Here is a 21,165-nt window from a genome sequence, read left to right on the forward strand (position 1 = left end):
GAGCTGAATGCAGGCCTCTGGGGAGAGAGGAGGACATGATTTCCCTGGAAGCCGACTTCCCACTCTGACCTGTGAGTCAGGAATCAGACTGGATTGCTCATCTGCTGTGGAATTCGTTAAGTGCCTGCCCCTCCAGATCGGGAGAGTGCGTGCGTGCGTGTGCTCGTAAGTGTGTGATTCCTAGTGCGGACGAGCTGCTCAGCAGCAGGGAGCCAGGCTGCAGAGGCGGCTAGGGGCAGCTAACCAGGGTGCGCATGTCACCCTCACGCACGCGGGCTCCCTGCGGGTTGTTCCTGCCTGGCCTCTCCGGGCAACGCTGGATTCCACACCTAGGGTCATCGTCAGCTGTGGCCCTGGAGATCAGAACGGGCTCAGTTTGTTACAAAACGAATTCACAAAATTCTGTTGTTGCTGAAAGAGCTTGTTACAGGGAGCCAGCCTTGGGGAAGCTGGCATGTGGGTAGAAATACACCCTTGCGGGGGTGGTCGACGTTGCTTGGTTTTTATTCGAGGATCAGGCATTGAGGAAAGCTTCAGGATCTTTCAGACTAGGCTGGCTCCAGCCTGTCCTGCCTGTTCTCTTAGCAAACTCTGCCCCCGCCCCCAAGGCCACAGCACCCCCATCGCCCCTCTGCCGGGCTGGGGGCTCCGTGGGAGCAGAACCAGCGTCTGGTCAACTCCGTATCCCCTTGGCGCACAGGAAGCAGTAACTCAAGCTTGGCTGGACGTTTGTTGAAGCGGGGAGACAGCTCGGATACTCACTTCGCTGACTCAGGACGTCAACACAACTTGATTAGTCTTCAATTGATTGTCCCTAAGTGATTTTGACAAGTGTTTTCAAATGTGTCTGTATTTTCTGATATTTTCTCTGTCCTATACAGATCCTAGTTCTTTCTTCTCTGCTTCTAAGACTCTCTTCTCCTCCCTCTTGACCCAGAATCCTGGAAGCCCTGGGACCTCAAACCCCAGCTGTCCTAGGAGAGTCCAACTTCCATCAGTAGGGGCATCAGGACCCTGGTGGGAGGGAGGACCCGGTCCATGTCGCCAACTGAACCTCGGGATGAATCCTCCTGCAGAGCTACCTGTGAATGGTGCCTGGCATGGTTATGGCTGACACGTCTGAATGTGTGTTTTTCATATACCCTATGAGAATCTGTACTGATTGCCCAAAACTTCAAACGTAAGTGGACACACCTAGAGAGTGCCTGATCTTGTGGAAAATACCAATAATTCCAATTATTATTTTTTAAAGCCCAGTTAAGCCTACGTTTTACCAAAAGAAAGCTTTTCTTCACAGTATCTTGAACAATATAGTGCACATCATATTGACTGACTTCAGCTGACGCAAGGCAAGAGGGGAAGAAAGAAGTGGTGGTGGGGTGAATCATCGGCTTTAAGCGGCGGCAGTTATGCAGGGCACACAGTCTGTGAGAGGGAGAGACAAAGCACAGGGCGCCTCAGTGCCGAGGATCTGTGTCTGTCTACGTGGCCGGTGGCCCCGCGTAGGAATCACGAAAGCTTGGCCGGTGGAGACGTGGGTCCTTTGAAGTTTCTTTTTTAAAAGTGATTTCAATTAGAGAGCAGTTCCCATTCTAATAATGTCCTGGGCGAAACCAGGCTTTAATTTGAGGTCGTTATGGGTAGGAGTCGGCTAGCCGTTTTGGTGAAAGCATCAATTTACTTTTGACAGAGCCATCGTTGTTTTCTGAAAGCCTCTGAGTGGGCCCTTGGGTGACATCTGTGTCAAAGCAGGTAGCCAGTGTCTGAGAGGAGAACAGGACACCAACCTGAATGCAGACGTTTCACACGGACGCACAGTGATCTGCTTGGTGATGTCTGTCTCAGGGTGTGCTTGAACTGGATCAGGGCCTCTGTGAGCGTGTCGCATTTCTGTAAGAGACAAAGGAGTGGCAAGGCGGGACACGCTTCTCTCTTTGAGGGGCTGTAGCAGACTGGAAACTCAACAGGAAGGGACCCCAAATAAGGCTGTTCTGAGCCCTCTGGTGGCAGTTGTATTCTAAATATCTATGTTATATTTCTCATCGGGTAGCCTCAAAACCTTCAGTCAAGTCTTGTCCAAAGTTTCGATCTGGTGTCGGCGATCGCTGTGGGGCTCTAGGGAGGGGTCTCTGTGCATCCATGGGACAGTGGATTAAGGAGAGAGCAGCTGAGGTGACTCACAGCTGAAGGCTGGCATTTCAGGGCCGGAGAGGAGGTCACCGTATGGGGCTGCGTGGCTGGTCTTGGGCGCAAGCCTCACCGAGACTGATTTGCGGAAGATTCGAGAATTCTTGGTGGTGATGGAGGAGGTCTCAGAAATTATTTGGGAAGGGAAACTGGATGAAACACTGGACTTGATGTAGTGAGGTGAGGTGGACGTTTGGAGCCGGTGAGGTCTGAGGTGTTCGCAGGCTGATGGGGGCTGGGACTTCTCCACTGACCTTGACTGTCCCAAGGTTTCTGGTGGCCAGGCTTGGTTACCTAAGACTGTCAGGGCCACCCCGTTCTTTTCGCAGTTTTTGAACTTGCTCTGACTTTGAGAGCCCTAGGCTTTGCCTTAGGATTTGGTCTGCTCTGGTTTGGTGTGTTGAAACATCTTTTCTAGATCCGATTTCAATAGATGACGGATGGAATAGAGTCTGACCACTGCACGGCATGGCAGTGAATTAACTTGGTGACAGATGGTGTGTTCTAGGCTTCTTACCCCTGAGCATCTCCACACAGACCTAGCACAGTGAGATGACGGTTGACTGCTCATTCTGGGTTTGTCTACTACACACCACAGTTATTGTTATATTATTATTATTCTCCATAGAAACATGCTTTAGCTTCTTTCATTCCCCTTGAAGTTCTTACTCCCACTTTTTCCATATTGGAAAGGTTTGTCCAGCCAGGGTAATTTGGTCCCTGAGTCTTCCCGGAGAGCAAAGTTCCTAACACGGAGACTCATTTCCAGTTACTGCCTCTGCCAGAATCACCGCCTCAGAGCAGGAAAGGGTGATCGTTACAGATGCTGCATAGACACCTAATATAAAATAATAATGTGTAAAAATAGCTCTTGTATATTGAACCCCTGCTCTGCGCTGGGCTAAGTGACCTAAAAAGCACCATCTCTCTTGGTCCCCACCAAACCCCTATTTGGTTGAGAGGATGTTGTCATTGAAAAATAATGAGGCTAAGGAGATTTGGGGGCTTTGCCCAAGATCACACAGGTGATAACTGGCAGAGCTGGGACTCAGGCCTGGGGCTGCTGAATGCTGGACTGGAGAATTTGGGGTGGGGGGGGCGTGTGTTTCCCCAGAGCTGAATTATTTGGGGGGAGCAGGCGTCAGCTCTGCATCTAGGAAGTCAGCAGAGGGTGTTCGAAATCATACAGCAGCCTTAGAGGCTGGAGAGTCGGGTGATGCTAGCAACCCCATTAGAAAGGCTACAGAGGAAGAAAAACAGAACTTACTAAAATACAGGACTGGGCTTCCCTGGTGGCACAGTGGTTGGCGCAGTGGTTGAGAGTCCGCCTGCCGATGCAGGGGACACGGGTTCGTGCCCCGGTCTGGGAAGATCCCACATGCCGCAGAGCGGCTGGGCCCGTGAGCCATGGCCGCTGGGCCTGCGCGTCCGGAGCCTATGCTCCGCAACGGGAGAGGCCACAACAGTGAGAGGCCCACATACCGCAAAAAAATAAAAAATAAAAAATAAAATACAGGACTGAGTCAGCCACTGTATTTGTGTCATATTAAGATAAAATTAGGAAGCACGACTCAAGTTTACAAGAGTCACTATTTTGGGCTGGTTTCTTCCTATCAACTAGATGCTCACCTTATTCTAATCCGACGGTCCAGGGCCCCCCACCTCCCCATCCTGGATGCCAGTTGTTCCTTTTCCCCTCCACCCTGGTCTCTGCTTCCTTCCCCAGTAAAAGTTACCTACTTGAACTCCATCTGAAAAACAAGGCACATGCTCAAGGGAGTTGGTGAGGAGGAGGGATTCAGAAATTCAAGACCATTGTCCAGTTCCTTAGAGTAAGAGGGAGGGAAGAACTTTCGAGGCCAGTCACATCCTCTCCCCACAAAGGCCAAGGCCCCCTTATGTGCTGGCAAGTTCAGGGACCTGACGCTGAAATCATCTCACATCATTATTTTCTTCATTTTCCCAGAAGGCAGTGGAAGATGAATACTATATATTTACCACATGGGAAGATAAAAATGACTCTGGAACAGGTTGTTTGTTAAAAAATATTAATGCTTAGCACCTGAATACTCACTGCAGGAGCCCCAGGGAGGAAACTCACAGAGAAGTGTTACCTGCGTGTAAGCAGTGACTGCATTAGCATCTTGGTATCCCGTTGGTTTAGGTAACACTAGATTTTTTAGTGTTCTCAGGGACTGGAAAAATGAAGTACAAAAAAAAGACTGGAATGGAAATTACTCCTATTGATTACACACAAATACGTACACACACACACACACACACATCTCAATTTAGTCTGTGGAAAGCATACTGGTGATGAATGATACCTGTAACTGTAACTAACTGTAACTGCAGTGGTTGGTACCCACAGGCTGATTACATTTCGCTGCCTTGATGGATCCTGCTGAGTCCTTCACTGGCCTCGGTTAATTAGGTGGTCTCTTAAAGCCACAGTAACTGGAGGTTTGAAAATTTGGTATCTTCAGGTGCCAGGGTCCCATCCTTCAGAGGGGAGGTCATTAAAAAAAATCTGTGGTTTCAGGGATGTCTCGTTTGGTTCATTTTTACATGATGGGGCAGTGGTGGCACTTGCTACATGAGGACTGAGTCTGCCCAGATGCACAGAGCACAGTAGAAATCTACGTTAAGTTTGTTATTTAAAAAACAATTCACCCCCACAAAGAATGAACACCAACCAAAAGCTATTGTGTCAGTGGAAAACTTACTGTATCAGTTAGAAAATTCAGATTATCAGGACATGTGGATATCAAAGAGTGGCCTGATTAAATGGATCAGAGTGTGAATTCTTGTTTCCTCATCGGCTCTGTTGGTTTATCCTCGGCCCTGACCAGCTGTACGTTGCTCTCAGCTTGTGCGTGAGCCTCAGTGGCTGACAGTTTTTTTTTTTTTTCTTAGCACATCCACTCCTAGTTCAGAAAAAAAATTGCCTTCCACAGCTGGCCTCACCCCTACTTTCCATGTGAAGCTTTCTTGGTCCTCCAGGCGATTTGTATTACTCTCCCAATGCTGCCTCGGAGTAATGCCCTTATGGGGTGTGCTAAGTGTTTAGCACAATTAGTGAGTCCCTCCACTTCCCCATCCCTCCCAGACTGTGCGCGTCTCAAGGGCAGGACTAAGTTTTACCTTTGTATCTCTGGCACCTGGCACTTTATCTGGAGCACGAGCCCCTCTGGAAACATTCGTTGGACAAATAATGGAAAATAATGAATGAACTTCCCACCTCTGTCTCTGTCAAAATTATACAACACGAGTTGGCTTTTTTTTTTCTAATTGGCTTTTTAAAAGGGTGTATTTCTTTTACCCTGTACCTGCTACAGTCTATCCAGTCTAAAGACACCAAAAACATTTAGCAGATGTGTTCTGCTAGGGGGTCATTTCCAGAATTAGCCTTAGGCTCTATTCACTTAAAGTGGGTATGATCTTCATAGAAGAGAGAACAAATGGGTTTATTTCAACCGGATTGGGAGTAGGAAGAGGAGAATGAATCCATGAGTGTAAAGCCAAGTAGTGAAAATAAAAGATGGATTTACACCCACTCTTAAGGCTCTTTGGAACAAAATGTCAGAGCAGGTTCAAGTTGCTTTTGGCATTATCTTAAGAGGCACTTGAATCAACCTTCCCAAGCTTGAGTTATCACTTTATCTATCCCCTGTCAGCCTCCACTGGAATTTTTTTTTTTTTTTTTTTTTTTTGCAGTACACAGGCCTCTCACTGTTGTGGCCTCTCCCGTTGCGGAGCACAGGCTCCGGACGCGCAGGCTCAGTGGCCATGGCTCACGAGCCCAGCCGCTCCACGGCATGTGGGATCTTCCCAGACCGGGGCACGAACCCGTGTCCCCTGCATCGGCAGGCGGACTCTCAACCACTGTGCCACCAGGGAAGCCCTGGAATATCTTTTGATTATAGATCCATTTTATAGACTTCAGCTTAACAAACCACTTGAAACTGGTCTGAAACACTTCTAGGGACCAAATTTTAGCCCCTTATACTTTATTTGGTGGGAAACAAAACCTAAATTAGGCAAAGCTAAATACTTGGGAATTTTCAGTGAGAGAATTTACAACTGGCGGAAATTACAAAAACTTCAAATCTCATTTTACAAATCAAAGCTGTCCGACTCAAATAAAGAGTTTGGAAATAACCCCTGCTTCACACTTTGCTTTTTTTTAGGGCCACAGAGGAGGGACAGGAGACAAAGATGCACAGTTTTTTGTTTGTTGTTGTCAGGCCCTGTCTGCCCAAACCCTTCCTGAGAGGTCATGGAGACCTCAAATTACACATTCAGTCCCTGAGCAGGATATTTGCAGATCTAATTTCTTCAGGTGGGCAGAGCTGGAAGTAGTGAGCAGTCCTGAAGCTTGATGCCTGGGGTAAGCTCTGGGGGCCTGCCCTAACCTCCTATTAGATTAGGGCTCTGGTTCCTGGTGTCTCTGTCTTTTTTTTTTTTTTTAAGGTATAGTTGACACATAATGTTGTGTAAGTTTAAGATGTACAAGGTGTTGATTTGATTCATTTATCTATTGCAATATGATTACCACTGTAGCGTTAGCTAACACCTTTATCATGTCACATAATTATCATTTCTTTTTTGTGGTGAGAACAGTTAAGATCTAGTCTCTTAGCAATTTTGAAGTTTATAATATGGTATTGTCGCCTGTCATCACTGTGCTGTGCTTTAGATCTCCGGAACTTAGTCATCTTCTAATTGCAAGTTTGTCCCCTTTAACAACATCTCCCCAGTCCCCCCACTTCCAGCTCCTGGTAACCACCATTCTACTCTCTGCTTCTATGAGTTCAGCTTTCCTAGGTTCCACATATAAGTGGTATCACCCAGTACTTGTGCTTCTCTGTCTGACTTACTTCACTTAGCATAATGCCCTCAAGGTCAGGATCAGGCTCTTAGGCAATCTCATGCAATTGTGCCTCTGGTGTCTCTCATTCTAGGAGGCCTTAGAATCATGTCAGTGCTCATCATGATAGGAGCTCTCTGTTTAAGTTGAAGATCTCTCTGAGTTGGGAGAAAGCAACGATTAAGTGAGATATTAAAAAAATTTTTTTGAATTTGATATTGGAGTATAGTTGATTAACAATGTTGTGGTAGTTTCAGGTGTACAGCAAAGTGATTCAGTTACACATATACACGCATCTATTCTTTTTCAACTTCTTTTCCCATTTAAGTTGTTACATAATATTGAGCAGAGTTCCCTGTGCTATTCAGTAGGTTGTCGTTGGTTATCTATTAAGCGTCTGTATGTCCATCCCACGGTCCCTAACTATCACTTCCCCCCACCCTTCCCCACAGGTAACCACAAGCTTGTTCTCTACGTCTGTGAGTCTGTTTCTGTTTTGCATCAATAGATAAGTTCATTTGTATCACTTCTTCTTTTTTTAACATCTTTATTGGAGTATAATTGCTTTACAATGGTGTGTTAGTTTCTGCTGTATAACAGAGTGAATCAGCTATACGTATACATATATCCCCGTATCTCCTCCCTCTTGCGTCTCCCTCTCACCCTCCCTATCCCACCCCTCTAGGTGGTCACAAAGCACCGAGCTGATCTCCCTGTGCCATGCGGCTGCTTCCCACTAGCTATCTATTTTACATTTGGTAGTGTATATATGTCCATGCCTCTCTCTCGCTTTGTCCCAGCTTACCCTTCCCTCTCCTCATGTCCTCAAGTCCATTCTCTACATCTGCGTCTTTATTCCTGTCCTGCCCCTGGGGTCTTCAGAACCTTTTTTTTTTTTTTTTTAGATTCCATATATATGTGTTAGCATACAGTATTTGTTTTTCTCTTTCTAAATAACTTCACTCTGTATAACAGTCTGTAAGTCCATCCACCTCACTACAAATAACTCAATTTCGTTTCTTTTTATGGCTGAGTAATATTCCATTGTATATATGTGCCACATCTTCTTTATTCATTCATCTGTCAATGGACACTTAGGTTGCTTCCATGTCCTGGCTACTGTAAATAGAGCTGCAATGAACACTGTGGTACATGACTCTTTTTGAATTATGGTTTTCTCAGGGTGTATGCCCAGGAGTGGGATTTCTGGGTGTATGGTAGTTCTATTTATAGTTTTTTAAGGAACCTCCATACTGTTCTCCAGAGTGGCTGTATCAATTTACATTCCCACCCACAGTGCAAGAGCGTTCCCTTTTCTCCACACCCTCTCCAGCATTTCTTGTTCGTAGATTTTTTGATGATGGCCATTCTGACAGGTGTGAGGTGATACCTCACTGTAGTTTTGATTTGCATTTCTCTAATGATTAGTGATGTTGAGCATCCTTTCATGTGTTTGTTGGCAATCTGTATATCTTCTTTGGAGAAATGCTATTTAGGTCTTCTGCCCATTTTTGGGTTGGGTTTGTTTTTTGATATTGAGCTGCATGAGCTGCTTGTAAATTTTGGAGATTAATCCTTTGTCAGTTGTCTCATTTGCAAATATTTTCTCCCATTCTGAGGGTTGTCTTTTCATCTTGTTTATGGTTTCCTTTGCTGTGCAAAAGCTTTTAAGTTTCATTAGGTCCCATTTGTTTATTTTTGTTTTTATTTTCATTCTAGGAGGTGGGTCAGAAAGGATCTTGTGATTTATGTCATAGAGTGTTCTTCCTTTGTCTTCCTCTAAGAGTTTTAGAGTATCTGGCCTTACATTTAGGTCTTTAATCCATTTTGAGTTTATTTTTGTGTATGGTGTTAGGGAGTGTTGTAATTTCATTCTTTTACATGTAGCTGTCCAGTTTTCCCAGCACCACTTATTGAAGAGGCTTTCTTTTCTCCATTGTATGTTCTTGCCTCCTTTATCAAAAATAAGGTGACCATATGTGCATGGGTTTATCTCTGGGCTTTCTATCCTGTTCCATTGATCTCTATGTATGTTTTTGTGTATCACTTCTTTTTAGATTCTGCATATAAGCAATACCTTACCCTTCCCTTCTCCCCGCTGCCCACACATTTTTCTTATCACCATGGAGAACTTGAAATTTTTTTGTTTTTTGGTTAACCATTTTGCTAGTTGTTGCAAAGAGGGACAAAGAAATCTGCTGTTCTGCTGTAAGATTGCCTGGAAAATGAAATCAAAGCCAAGTTGGCTGGTCTTTTCTTGGTAAAGTTTTGATTCTTATGCTTTTGTCATGACTCCAAATGAACGACTTGTCTTAAATCAAGGAGGGCTGGAAGTTCAGGATGGGGGAGGGAAATGGGGAGAGGATGTCAAACATGTTGCCAATACCAGACTTAATTTGTCCAGCAGGAGCACCTCAGTTGTGGATGACGTGGGCAGAAGGATTTTTAAAAGAAAGCAAACAAGGGGAGACACAACTTGGGAGATTGAATTTGGTTTTGTTTGTTTTGTGTGCAAAATGAGATTGTGTGGGAAACAGAGACATTATCCAGGAATAATGGTAAGGTAATTTATGTTGCTTCCTTCCATCAATTACATTCTGGGAGCTCTGAGTGGAATTGTGTTCCACTGAGTTATAGGCTTTGCACTGCCAGTCTCTATAGAAATGACTCTCTAGAGTAATTTCATAACCTGTACTGACAAAGATATAATTCATACTGTGCTGCCTTTTGTGGGCGCTTTAAAAAAAGAAACCACATACCATTTCACAGTTATTATTATTTTTTTGAAAGTTTGGCTAAGGAAAGAGAAAATACATTAAATTATAAAACCCACTAAATTATAAAACCAAGAAACTTCAGGGAGAAAGGCAAAATCAGGCTTCCTAGCCTGGCAGAAAAAACTTGAATCCCATAGCCAGGTAGTTTTCTCAAATGAAAAATGACAATCATTTCCAAGTTCAATTTCCACTTCCAAACATCTCAGAGTTTCTGGTGCTAGGTTTTATTTCTTTTCCCCAGAAATGTGACTGCTGAATGAAAAAGGAAAGTTTCTCCAGAGGCTTTTCTTTCTACAGGCATCCTCTGTGGCAGATGACTTCCGTCAGGTGCTGGTTGACCTGCTTCCTCTGTGTGCTCTGGCGGGAGAGGTGGGGATGAAGGTTGGAAGGAATAGTGGTATTTAAAGAAGCTTCAGGCTTAGCAGAGGATCCTCCTGGGTGCAGGTGGGAGGCAAGAAGATGAAAAGTGAAAGAAAGCCCTCACGTCAGGGAGGCCGAGAACCGTGGCCAGGGCACAGGCATCAGTGAGATCAAACAATGGGAAAGCACCCCAGAAGAAGATGGGTGGTGACAGGAACCAGGAGATCCCATGAGGGAGGCCAAGGTGCCAGCAGCCTGGGATTGACCTTGATAAGGGCGGCAGGGTGCCGGTCTGCCTTCATCAGCCTGTAGCTGTGGGACCCATCCACCAGCCAACCAGTAGGGGGTCTTCCCTATGGGATAGCAGGAGATTATTACTAAAAAAGCTGACTGTGGAGTAGTAGGGGAAGTGGATCCATTCTCCTGGCCCACTGATTTCCACTCAGTGGCAGAACCATGACCTGGTAGTATTTGCCCCTCTCTGTCCCTCAGGCACCTCTGTTTCTAAACAAACCTTGCACATTGCCTTCTCTATCAGGGTATTTACAATCTTTATAGACCTCAGGTGCTCCAACTTTTGGGTTCTGTGAAACATATTATAATAATTCATAATTCACTTATGAAATTGGCTACCCATTTAATTGACATTTGGCCACGATTTCTCAATAATCAGCTGGCAGACTTGGGGATTTTTGTGCAGTACGGAAATCTAATGTAACATGCAAATTGTTTTCAGAGGTCATTAAAATTTTATGGCTTATAAATTTAACAATGAAGGAAGTTGACATAGTGTTGTTTCACTGAGTATTTACCAATTTGTTTTTTTTTTTTTTACAATGTTCTGGGACCAAATTTTCTTTAGCACATGGAGCTTGTCAATGCCTTTTAACCAAAGGTCACCAGGAACACACCTGCATCTCAACAAGTTAGGGCTTATTATTCATTGTAGTGATGGAGAATATACACCATGAAGAACTATGGAGCATCTCCACAGAGGGTGATAGAAAGGATAGGATTTGGGCTGGTGTTAGGTGATTTTGCAGAGAGTTTAGGGAAGTGGGGCTTTGCTCTGGATTGGATGTTGTCAGGAAGTAGGGTAATTCTGATTCAGTATCTTAACAGACCTTATCGGGGCTGGGGGGTACTAATGGAGGCTAAAGTTATAATTGGTAGAACAGCCAAGGTGACTCGTTTTAGCTGGGATGGGGGGAGTTGTTGGGTGTGTTTTGGCCTAGATAATGTTCAGGTTTTGTCTGTGTTTTGCCATGATTATGGCTGGTCTTGTTTTGTCTTGATCTGTCCTGCTTGCACAATGGCCTTGTCTGATATTGGTGTTCTGTGCAATTGTTTATTTTCAAGAGGAGAATGCCAAGGCCTAGCTGATAGCACCAAGCCAGCTCCTGGATGTCAGGGGCTGCTTTTCTCTTTTTCAAGCTAAATATTTTTTCAGATCGTAAGCATTTTGTGGGCCCCTGAAAAGTTTCTAGGCTGTAGGCTATAGGCACATTGCAGTGGTACCTACAGGATAAAATGGCTTTGTCTCCATCACAAGATCTTATAAGTCCCTTCCTGTGAGGGCTCCATTACACACACCTCCTGTGACCCTTTCCACGAGTCAGGAGGACTTAGGGCACTGCAGGGAGAACAGGTGGGGGCTGAGGGATGCCCGGCAGTGCCCTCAGCCAGTGGGGGAGCAGGGAGAATGGGAGCCGGTTTTGTGTGTGCTGGGAAGAGGTGCAGCCTTGGCTGCATCCTGGTACATCTGGCGGGAGTAGAAGGCAATTTAACAGAAGCTAGGGGACAGGTAAGCTCTTTATAACACCAGGACACACTTTTTCTGGGTTACTGTCTTTTGTTTTGAGAGAGAGCACAAAAGTCCAACGTGTTTCTCCATGTCATAAAGCAAGTCAAGAACATCACTAAAAGCATGGTCCTTGGTTTTGGGTTTTCATTAATTTTTTTTCCCATTTAGAACTCCTAGAAACTTTACTGTTCACACCACTTTTTGTCTCTTGTCACCTCCTCCATTTTCTTAAGCCTTCAGAATAGCTGAAAGAATGAACCCAGGTTACTCTTCACCCAGATTCACCAAATGATAACATTTCGCTACATTTCCATTTTCTCTGCCAAATCATTTGAAAGTAAGATTTAGACACTGTGACTCTTCACCTCTGAATACTTCAGCATGTATCTCCTAAGAACAGGGTCCTATTCTACATATCACAATACTATGTATGTAGGGGTGTGTGTGTGTGTGTGTGTGTGTGTGTGTGTCTATGTGTGTGTATAAAGTAGAAAGATCAAGTTTCTTCTGAGTCATTTGAGGATAAGCTATCAACATGATGTCCCATCACCTCTAAATAGTTCAGGGTGCATTTCGCATAAACAAGAATATCTCTATGGAACCATAGCACAACCACCAACATCAGGAAATTAACAGTGATAACATTAGTACTACCTAATATTCAGATCCTATTCAGAGTTCTCTAGTTGTCCCCATTGTGTGCTTTGTAGTAAAAGGATCCAGTCCAGAGTTGCTGTTACATTTCGTTGTCATGCCTCTTCAGTTCCTTCAGTTTGTGACAGTTCCTCGTCACCTAGACTTTCATGACCTTGTCACTTTTGGAGACTTCAGGCAGGTTATTTTGTAGGACATCCCTCAATGGGATTGTCTGATGTTCCCCTTCTGATGAGGTGCGGGTTAGTCTCTTTGGAAGAAGTATCTCAGAAGTGATGCAGGACTCTTCTCATTGTGTGCCGTCAGGTGGGGCATCATTTCAATTTATCCCATTACTGGTGACATTCACTTTGATTATTTGATTAGGTTGGTGTTTACTAGGCTTCTCAAATTTAGAGGTATTATTTTCTCCTTTGTAATTAATTGATTTTTATTAATTATGTTAATTAATATAAAATTATAAATTGTTAATACATTGTTAATTAAAATTAATGTCTTAAAATTACTTTGGAGATACTTTGAGGCTATTCAAATATCCTGTTCTTCATCGAAGTTTCAGTTTCTTTATTTCTTTCATCATTTATTTATATCAGTATGGACTCCTGGATTCTTTTTTTTTTTTTTTTTTTTCCTGCGGTACGCAGGCCTCTCACTGTTGTAGCCTCTCCCATTGCGGAGCACAGGCTCCGGACGCGCAGGCTCAGCGGCCATGGCTTATGGGCCTAGCCTCTCCATGGCATGTGGGATCTTCCCAGACCGGGGCACGAACCTGTGTCTCCTGCATCGGCAGGCGGACTCTCAACCACTGCGCCACCAGGGAAGCCCCCATGGATTCTTATTTTATTCAAAGGGATAAATTCATTGCTATCCTCACTTATTTGATGCCCCACTTGCCCAATATTTGGCCAGCAGGTGCTCCTTCAAGCTGGTTTCTGGATCCTTTTAGATGTGTCCCCATCATTCTTTGGGTCCTTCGTTTCTTTTTTGCAGAACAAGATGCTCCGGTATTACTTTATCTGCCTCAGCCTTGGAATCGGCCCTTTTCCCAAAGATCCCTTGTTGCTTTTTAGTGAAGAATGGCATTTAGACATCAAAATCTGATGCTCTGTGTGCTAATGCTCTTGATGAGTCACTGCTTCCAGGCCTTCTCAGTGGACAGAGCTAGGGAATAAAAGTATGTGTATATAATACATATGAATACATATATTATGTATGTGTGTATATATATATATATATATACACACATATGTATGCATATACACATTTATATTATATTTATTCTATATCTATATTTATGCATGTACAGATTTTAACAAAAGCACAGATTCGTACTGTTATCTCCGCTTCATGTTTATCCAACAAGGTATTGATAATATAAAGTCTTGAGACTCTCCTTGGTGTCTCTCAGGACTTGTCTGGAGCCACCTCTGCATTTGTGGCAATTCTCGTAAGCAGAAATGCCTTCCATAGGGCCCTCATGACAACTGGATACGAGGAGAAGAGGCAAACTCATTCAGGGAAAGGAGAGAGTAAGGCTTCCAAATTGACTGGGTGGTGATATCACACATGCTTCTGTCACAGTTTGGCTTCTTTTGAGCCAAACTGTCGCATGGCCTCATTTCATCTCTCCAGGAAGGCCTGAGCTGATCATGACTGTAGCGGGGTAGGCGGTTTGGAAATCTCACAGCACCCCTCAGAACCCTTTGACGGGGTGAGTCTCCCAGTGCCTCTGGGGGAATCAAAGTGTGAAGCCAAATGGCACGGTTCCTCTCTACCTGATTCACTGGGACCGGCTGGGTGAAGAGTGAGCATCTCAAAGCAGGCTGGCAGCTGTGGTTGCAGCTCTGTAGTGTATCATCTATAGTAAGATGACCCCGTTTAAAGATCATTTTGTAAAGCCTTTCACCAGTTCTTTCTGCGTTCCTTGTCAGTCAGGAATATAAAACGTAGAATCTTATCACTAGTATTCACAGGAGATATAAGATGTACTTGCTCTTTGCTCTCTCCTAGTACAACCCAGTCTGGATCATCTCATTTGGTTTAAGGAAGGATCTTGTCGAGTTGAAAGCTAAACCTTCCTTTTTCCTCCTCCCTCCCTCCCTCCCTCCCTTCCTTTTTCCTTCCCTCCTCTATTTCTTCCTCAGCTCTCCCTATCTAAAAGGATTTATTAAGTACTATGCCAGTCACTGGGGAAAAAGCTGCGGGAGAGCCAGCCCTCACTCCTGAGATGATCACTGTCTAGTGGGGGAGACAGAAATAAAAACAAACCTTCAGGGCTTCCCTGGTGGTGCAGTGGTTGAGAGTCCTCCTGCCGATGCAGGGGACACGGGTTCGTGCCCCGGTCTGGGAAGATCCCACATGCCGCGGAGCGACTGGGCCCGTGAGCCATGGCCGCTGAGCCTGCACGTCCGGAACCTGTGCTCCGCAGCCGGATAGGCCACAGCGGTGAGAGGCCCGTGTACTGCAAAAAAAAAAAAAAAAAAAAACAACCAAAATCCAAAAAACAAACCTTCATACTGCATGTGGTAAAAATTGTGACTCACTCACACTGACTAATCCTGGGGAAATTGAGGCATGAATTCCAAGGAAGGTCATTTTCTGCAGATTCTTAAGAGATGAGTTGGAAGTTTGCAGGCACACCCAGGGCTGTAGGTAGGGAGAGTGTCTCAGGGAGAGGGGAAGAAATCAGACTTCTAGGCTGATTAATTCCAAGGCAGGTTTTTGTTTTCTTTTCCATATTCTCAGGTCCCAAGCCCTACTCTTCCATTGCTTTAGTCACACTTGGGTTGATGTCTTTGCCCTCTGAAGTGTTTTTCTGATGTGCCTCTCTCCTTGGGCATGCTGACCTTGGCCTTGCCCAGCCTTCCATCTTTTACTGGGGGCAGCTCAGGGCCATGAGCGATCCTCCAATGAATTCCTGTACCCCCAGAAGAGATGCAGCCCGAGCCAGCTCACAATCTGAGCTTTAGGTGAAATATCGAGCAGTGATTCACCATTACTCAGAAACTTGTCAGCTCATAAATTTAAAGCAACTCCATTTCCTTTGCTTTTGAACAAACCACACTGGATGGTGCATATATATGAGAGCCATCGAGTGGGATATTAAGCTTATCCTTATGCAGGTTTGTTTCCCATTAGGCCAGTGAGGGAATGCTGATGCTTTTGTGTCCCCATGTAAAATAGGCATGCTGATGTCCTTCGGGAGAAGTAGGAGTGTGAAAACGTGGCAGTGCTGCCAGTAATATGGGAGGAGGATGAAAATAGCAATGGAAGATGTGATTATGGCCAACAGGAATTGGAAACTGCTGCTAGGTCATCTGCCTGGTACCCAGCACTGTCCTATTAGCTGTCATTAGCCCTTATCCAGGAAACAATTTACATCCGTTGAAATCCTTATGAAATTGGATTTCTGCCCACAGACCCATCACCCTGCTTTTTCTTGTGGATTAAAGAGACAGTGGCCTGTGAACGACTGCTCTTTGTGGGCAGAAAGTGCTATCCTCTGGCCTAGGAGAAGTGGGTCCGGTCACTTGTCCTAGCAACACTACATCCCCGGGCTCATCCTATCACAGGATGGAAGAGACTTTAAGAGGGTATCTTGTCTCATCTCCCGCCCCAGGAAAGTCCATCCTCCCCCAAAGCTGGGAGGTTGTAAAGTTTCCATTGGAATTGAACAACTTCCCAGAGAGATCCTTTTCAGAAGACCGCATAACCTTCAAGTTTAGAAATTCTCGATGTGTTTCCTTTGATTCTTCCCAGTCTCGAAGATGGCTCTGAGAGGCGGATAGAACTGCGCGCCCTGGGATCCAGCTTCAGGATGAGTCTTTTAGCCCAGGGGACAAGCTATCAGAGGCAGGTCGCCATGTTGAGTGAACCTGTTCTTAAGTTCCCCTGGCTTCTTTCTGCTTCCCATCTCCTATGGCTCAGTCCGTATCCTCTTCCTTCTGCGTGCAGGATTCTGAATGAATCCTCTTCAGATTCAGATCATCTGAATCTTGAATTTTCCCTTTTCAAATGCAACCTAGCCCGTGGTAAAAAGCACCAGATCTGGTCCAGAAAGCCTGAGTTGGGGCTCTGTTTCTGCCTCTTACGGAGCGAGTGCTCAGGGCCCGCTTACCTGGCGACCTAATGTCTCTGAGCTCCAGCTTCTCTGCCTCTGTCTCTTTGGCTTCCCCTCCTTCCCTCTCTTCCTTACGGCATTACTATCAGGCTGTGAAACCATGTTATGAAGAATGCTGAGCGCTTTTATAAATGGACCATGAGAGATATGGGAAGAGCTTCACCTGAGCTTCTACACTAAGAGTTAAAACTCGAGAAGGCCTCTCTTTTTGTGTGTGTGTGGTACGCAGGCCTCTCACTGTTGTGGCCTCTCCCGTTGTGGAGCACAGGCTCCGGATGCGCAGGCTCAGCGGCCATGGCTCACGGGCCCAGCTGCTCCGTGGCATGTGGGATCTTCCCGGACTGGGGCACGAACCCATGTCCCCTGCATCGGCAGGTGGACTCTCAACCACTGTGCCACCAGGGAAGCCCTCTTCAACTCTGTTTGACACAAGAATCTCTCTGGTGCCTCCATTTAAAAATTTGAGCCGAAGTCTTTATGACAATTGACCATCTTCTTCTTCCTCTGCATTTCTACTCACCCTTTAAGATACCCTCCCCCTTAAAAAGTCTTTCTTTTATATTAAACCTACAGTAATCTTCCTCCCTCCTGATCGATACTCAGAGATCATGGTTGCCTTTAACATGTATTTTAGTACTTGGTTGTTTCCTGCCTGTGTTATTTAAGACTTGTCTTAGATTTTTCGTTTTCTCTCCTCAGCTAGAGGGTGCATCTCCTGATTCACCTCCATCAAAGCACTTATCCCGTTATACTAAACTTTTCTCTTTGGGTTCTGTTTCCCCACTAACCTCTAAGTGCTTGAGGTCAGGGATGGATGGATCATATTCATTTTTATATCTCTAGTGCCTGGTACATAGTAGGTGCCCATAAATATTTGTTGAAATGAACTAGTAAACTTCATTGCAGTCTGGTACTAACAGAATGTAGCATAGGTAGCAGAAGCAATATATATGTATGCTGCATTAAATAGGATTATACACCTTCTCTTTTGAACATCTAATTATTTTGCACACACAAAAGTGGCAGTTGGGGTCACTCTTCCTGGAGACCCCTGCGGTGTCAGCCTCTGCTGGGAGTCTGATATCCCCTGCCCCATGCTCACCTGTGATCTCTTAGACTTAGCGTGGTATAACTGGGAGGCTCTGTGGCCAATACTCCAAGGTGGCCCCAATATTCATTCTCCACTTCTTCCTAGGTAATAGAATTTTCAGCCAGTCACATGTTCTTCCAGCCACGGGGCAGGCAGTTGGGGTCATATGTCCAAGTTCTAAATCACGAGTGTAATTTCCTTAAAAAGAAAGAGTGTAGCCTCCACTCCCTTTTTCCCCATTCCAGTGGCCCAGAGCAAACCTGTAGGGATGGCAGAGCAATAAAACAGGTGCCAGGTACCTGAGTGCCTGCGGCATCATGGAGCGGAGCCATGATGCTCAGCTTCAGTTTCTGGTGGGAGACAATGTTTGAGCATTGTTGTCTTGGGTCTGTTTCAGCAGTCAGATCTATTCTTACCTGATGGAGGGTCCGTGGAGATGGTTCTGTCTTATCTCTTGTCTTACAGATGAGGGCACTGAGGTCCAGAGCAGCCAGCCTGTTTCCACAATGCAGTGGTGGGGTCCCTGAGCCTCAAAGTCCAGCTCCAGGGTCCAACCAGTGTGGACCTTGTGATGACTCCCCTGGCTTGGCTGGGAAGAAGGGTCTCTAAGATCTCGCAAATTACAATCTCAAAGACGTGTCAATGAGGACAATTCCATTACACAGTATCCTCTTTCTTTTGCAATGTGTCAACAGGCTGGGGTGGGCAAAGTGGGTGGAAATCCAGGATCCAGTGCAGCCCTAGAGAGCTCAGCCACAGATGCCCTATATTTTAATAGCGCCAGGTTTAGGATTGGGGCAGCTGGGTGTATGGCCTATATATACAGGCCAGGGATGTGCCTTAGGGAGAAGCGGAAGTAGATTATATATCTTCTCCTAGGAGCAAAGTAGAATTTTGAACATGGAATTTTGGAAGGTAACTGAACAGAGAGGCTGGCTGGGCCAGGGTTCTTGCCATTAGCGGGAGGATGAGAGAAGGAATCTGCTCCAGCTGAGGTCTGTGCAGCAAGTGCCCTTCTCCAGCTCCTTGGGTATCTACTTGTTAGGCAATTACGCCACGAGGCGGTGTTTCCACCAACGTATGTCTCTATGGAGGATCCTGTAATTAGGCTCTTTCATAAATCATGAATTCTGTATACAAAATCACAAGATGCCCATCATAAAATTATGTAATGATCACAGGCTACATGCTTTTAAAGCTAAAGCTATTTTGAGGTGACCCAACCAGCTGGTCAGACAAAAAGGTAGGGTGATCTCTGGGAGGAGCTGTGGCATCTGATCCTCAGCCTGGGGACTCACGTGAGGGCATTGAACTTCTCTGTGTCTGGGTCTCCCATTCCTGGGGTCTCCAACCTGGGGTCTTCTCCTGGTTGTTGCCTTGAGAATGCTTCTTGAGCCTGTGAAGCAACTAAAACAGAGCGGCTTACATCAGGGGCAACCTGGGATTTGCTTTGACCAAATGAAAAGCTCCCAGAACTGGAAGGAAACTGATAATTCACAAATTCAACTTCTTCCCCCATTTTTTAACATGGAAAAACTCAGGCTTAGTGATGGAACATTTTCAAGTTCACAAAGCAGGTCACTAGAAAGTTAAGAAAACCAAGGCCCTCTGATCCTCAGGGTGGTTTTCATAGCACCCCAAATGCAAATAAGGACTTAGCCCGGTAATTAGGGTTTATTTTTACTTTTTTTGGGGGGGCGCAAGCTGGGCGGCTTGCGGGATCTCAGTCCCCTGACCAGGGATTGAACCCAGGCCACGGCTGTGAAAGCCTGGAATCCTAACCACTAGGCCACCAGGGAACTCCCATAGGTTTTATTTTTAAAAGGAGCAAACATATGGTCATCTGTATTGAAACTGAAACAAAAGGATAGAAATTCACTTACACACATAAGGGAACTACTTCCCTTAAAGGATTATGATCTCAAACACTGACTGGCTCTATGCAAACTCTATAGCTTTGAAACCAGGTTGTACTGGACCAGGGTCTTGAGCAATGGGATATAGTGAATGGGATCTGGAAGGACAGTAGGTTTGCTTTCATTAGAATGACGAATTGTGTGGGCTGAGATGAGCGTGCATGCACACGCAGACACACACACACGCAAATGGTTCATTGGTAAACTGTGGAGATCCCTTTATGTCTAGGCCAATGAGAGCATTAGACATGAAAGCATAGTAGTTAAAGGGGGAGGTAAATGTGTATATGGGAGGCTGAGTACTAGTAATGAAAAGGGTTTTAATCTTATAAACCCAGAGACCAAAAGGAAGCCACTCATGCTGGCCTAGGGATTGAAGCTGGTTAGAAACAAGTGCATGGTGTGTGTGTAGGGGGAGCTACAAGAAGGTGTGCTGAGGAGAACAAGGGTCTCAGCGAGCTGGGGAAGAAAGCAGTTTTGAATCAGTCAGGCGAGGTAAGCTTGGACGGGGCATTGCTTGGACTTTTTGCCTAGGATGGAAGAATCCAAACTATAAAACCTCAGTTGGCTTTTTCCTCCAAGCTGGATAAAATGGGATTCTCTCTTCCTCTCTAGAGACATGTACTTGATAATCAATACGTAGTGTGTGTCTCCGTCTGTATATATTGATCACCTGTGATAAACTGGGTTGGTTACACACAGGCCACGTCTGGAAGTCTGCTGCTGCCATGATGGCTTTTTAAAACATGTATTATTGTGGTAAAATAAACGTATCATAAAACTGAACCATTTTTAAGTGTACAATTCAGTGGCATTAAGTACATTCACAATGTTATGCAGCTGTCATCATAATCTCTTTCCAGAGCTTCTTTATCATCCCAAATAGAAATTCTGTACTCATTGAACAAAACACCCCATTTCCTCCTCTCTCCAGCCCCTGGTAAAATGTAATCTACTTCTTGTCTCTATGAGTTTGTCTATTCTAGATATTTCTTATAAGTGGGATCATATAATATTTGTCATTTTGTGGCTGGCTTATTTCACATAGCATAATGTTTTAAAGGTTCACCCCTATTGTAGTATGTATCAGAACTGCTTTCCTTTTTATGACTGAATAATATTCCATTGTGTGTATATACAACATTTTGTTTGTCCATTCATCTATGGTGGACATAGATGAGTTGGACATATCTGAGTTGTTTCCACTTTTTGGCCATTGTGGGTAATGCTGCAGTGAACATCAGTGTACAACTGTCTGTTTTCAGTTCTTTGTGGTATATATATATAGAAGCAGAGTTCCTGGATCATATGGTAATTCTTTGTTTAACTTTTTGAAGAACTGCCAAACCATTTTCCACAGTAGTGGCACCATTTTACATTCCCACCA

The sequence above is a fragment of the Mesoplodon bidens genome (assembly GCF_964165515.1).
Source record: "Mesoplodon bidens genome assembly, chromosome: 20".
Classification (NCBI taxonomy): Eukaryota; Metazoa; Chordata; class Mammalia; order Artiodactyla; family Ziphiidae; genus Mesoplodon; species Mesoplodon bidens.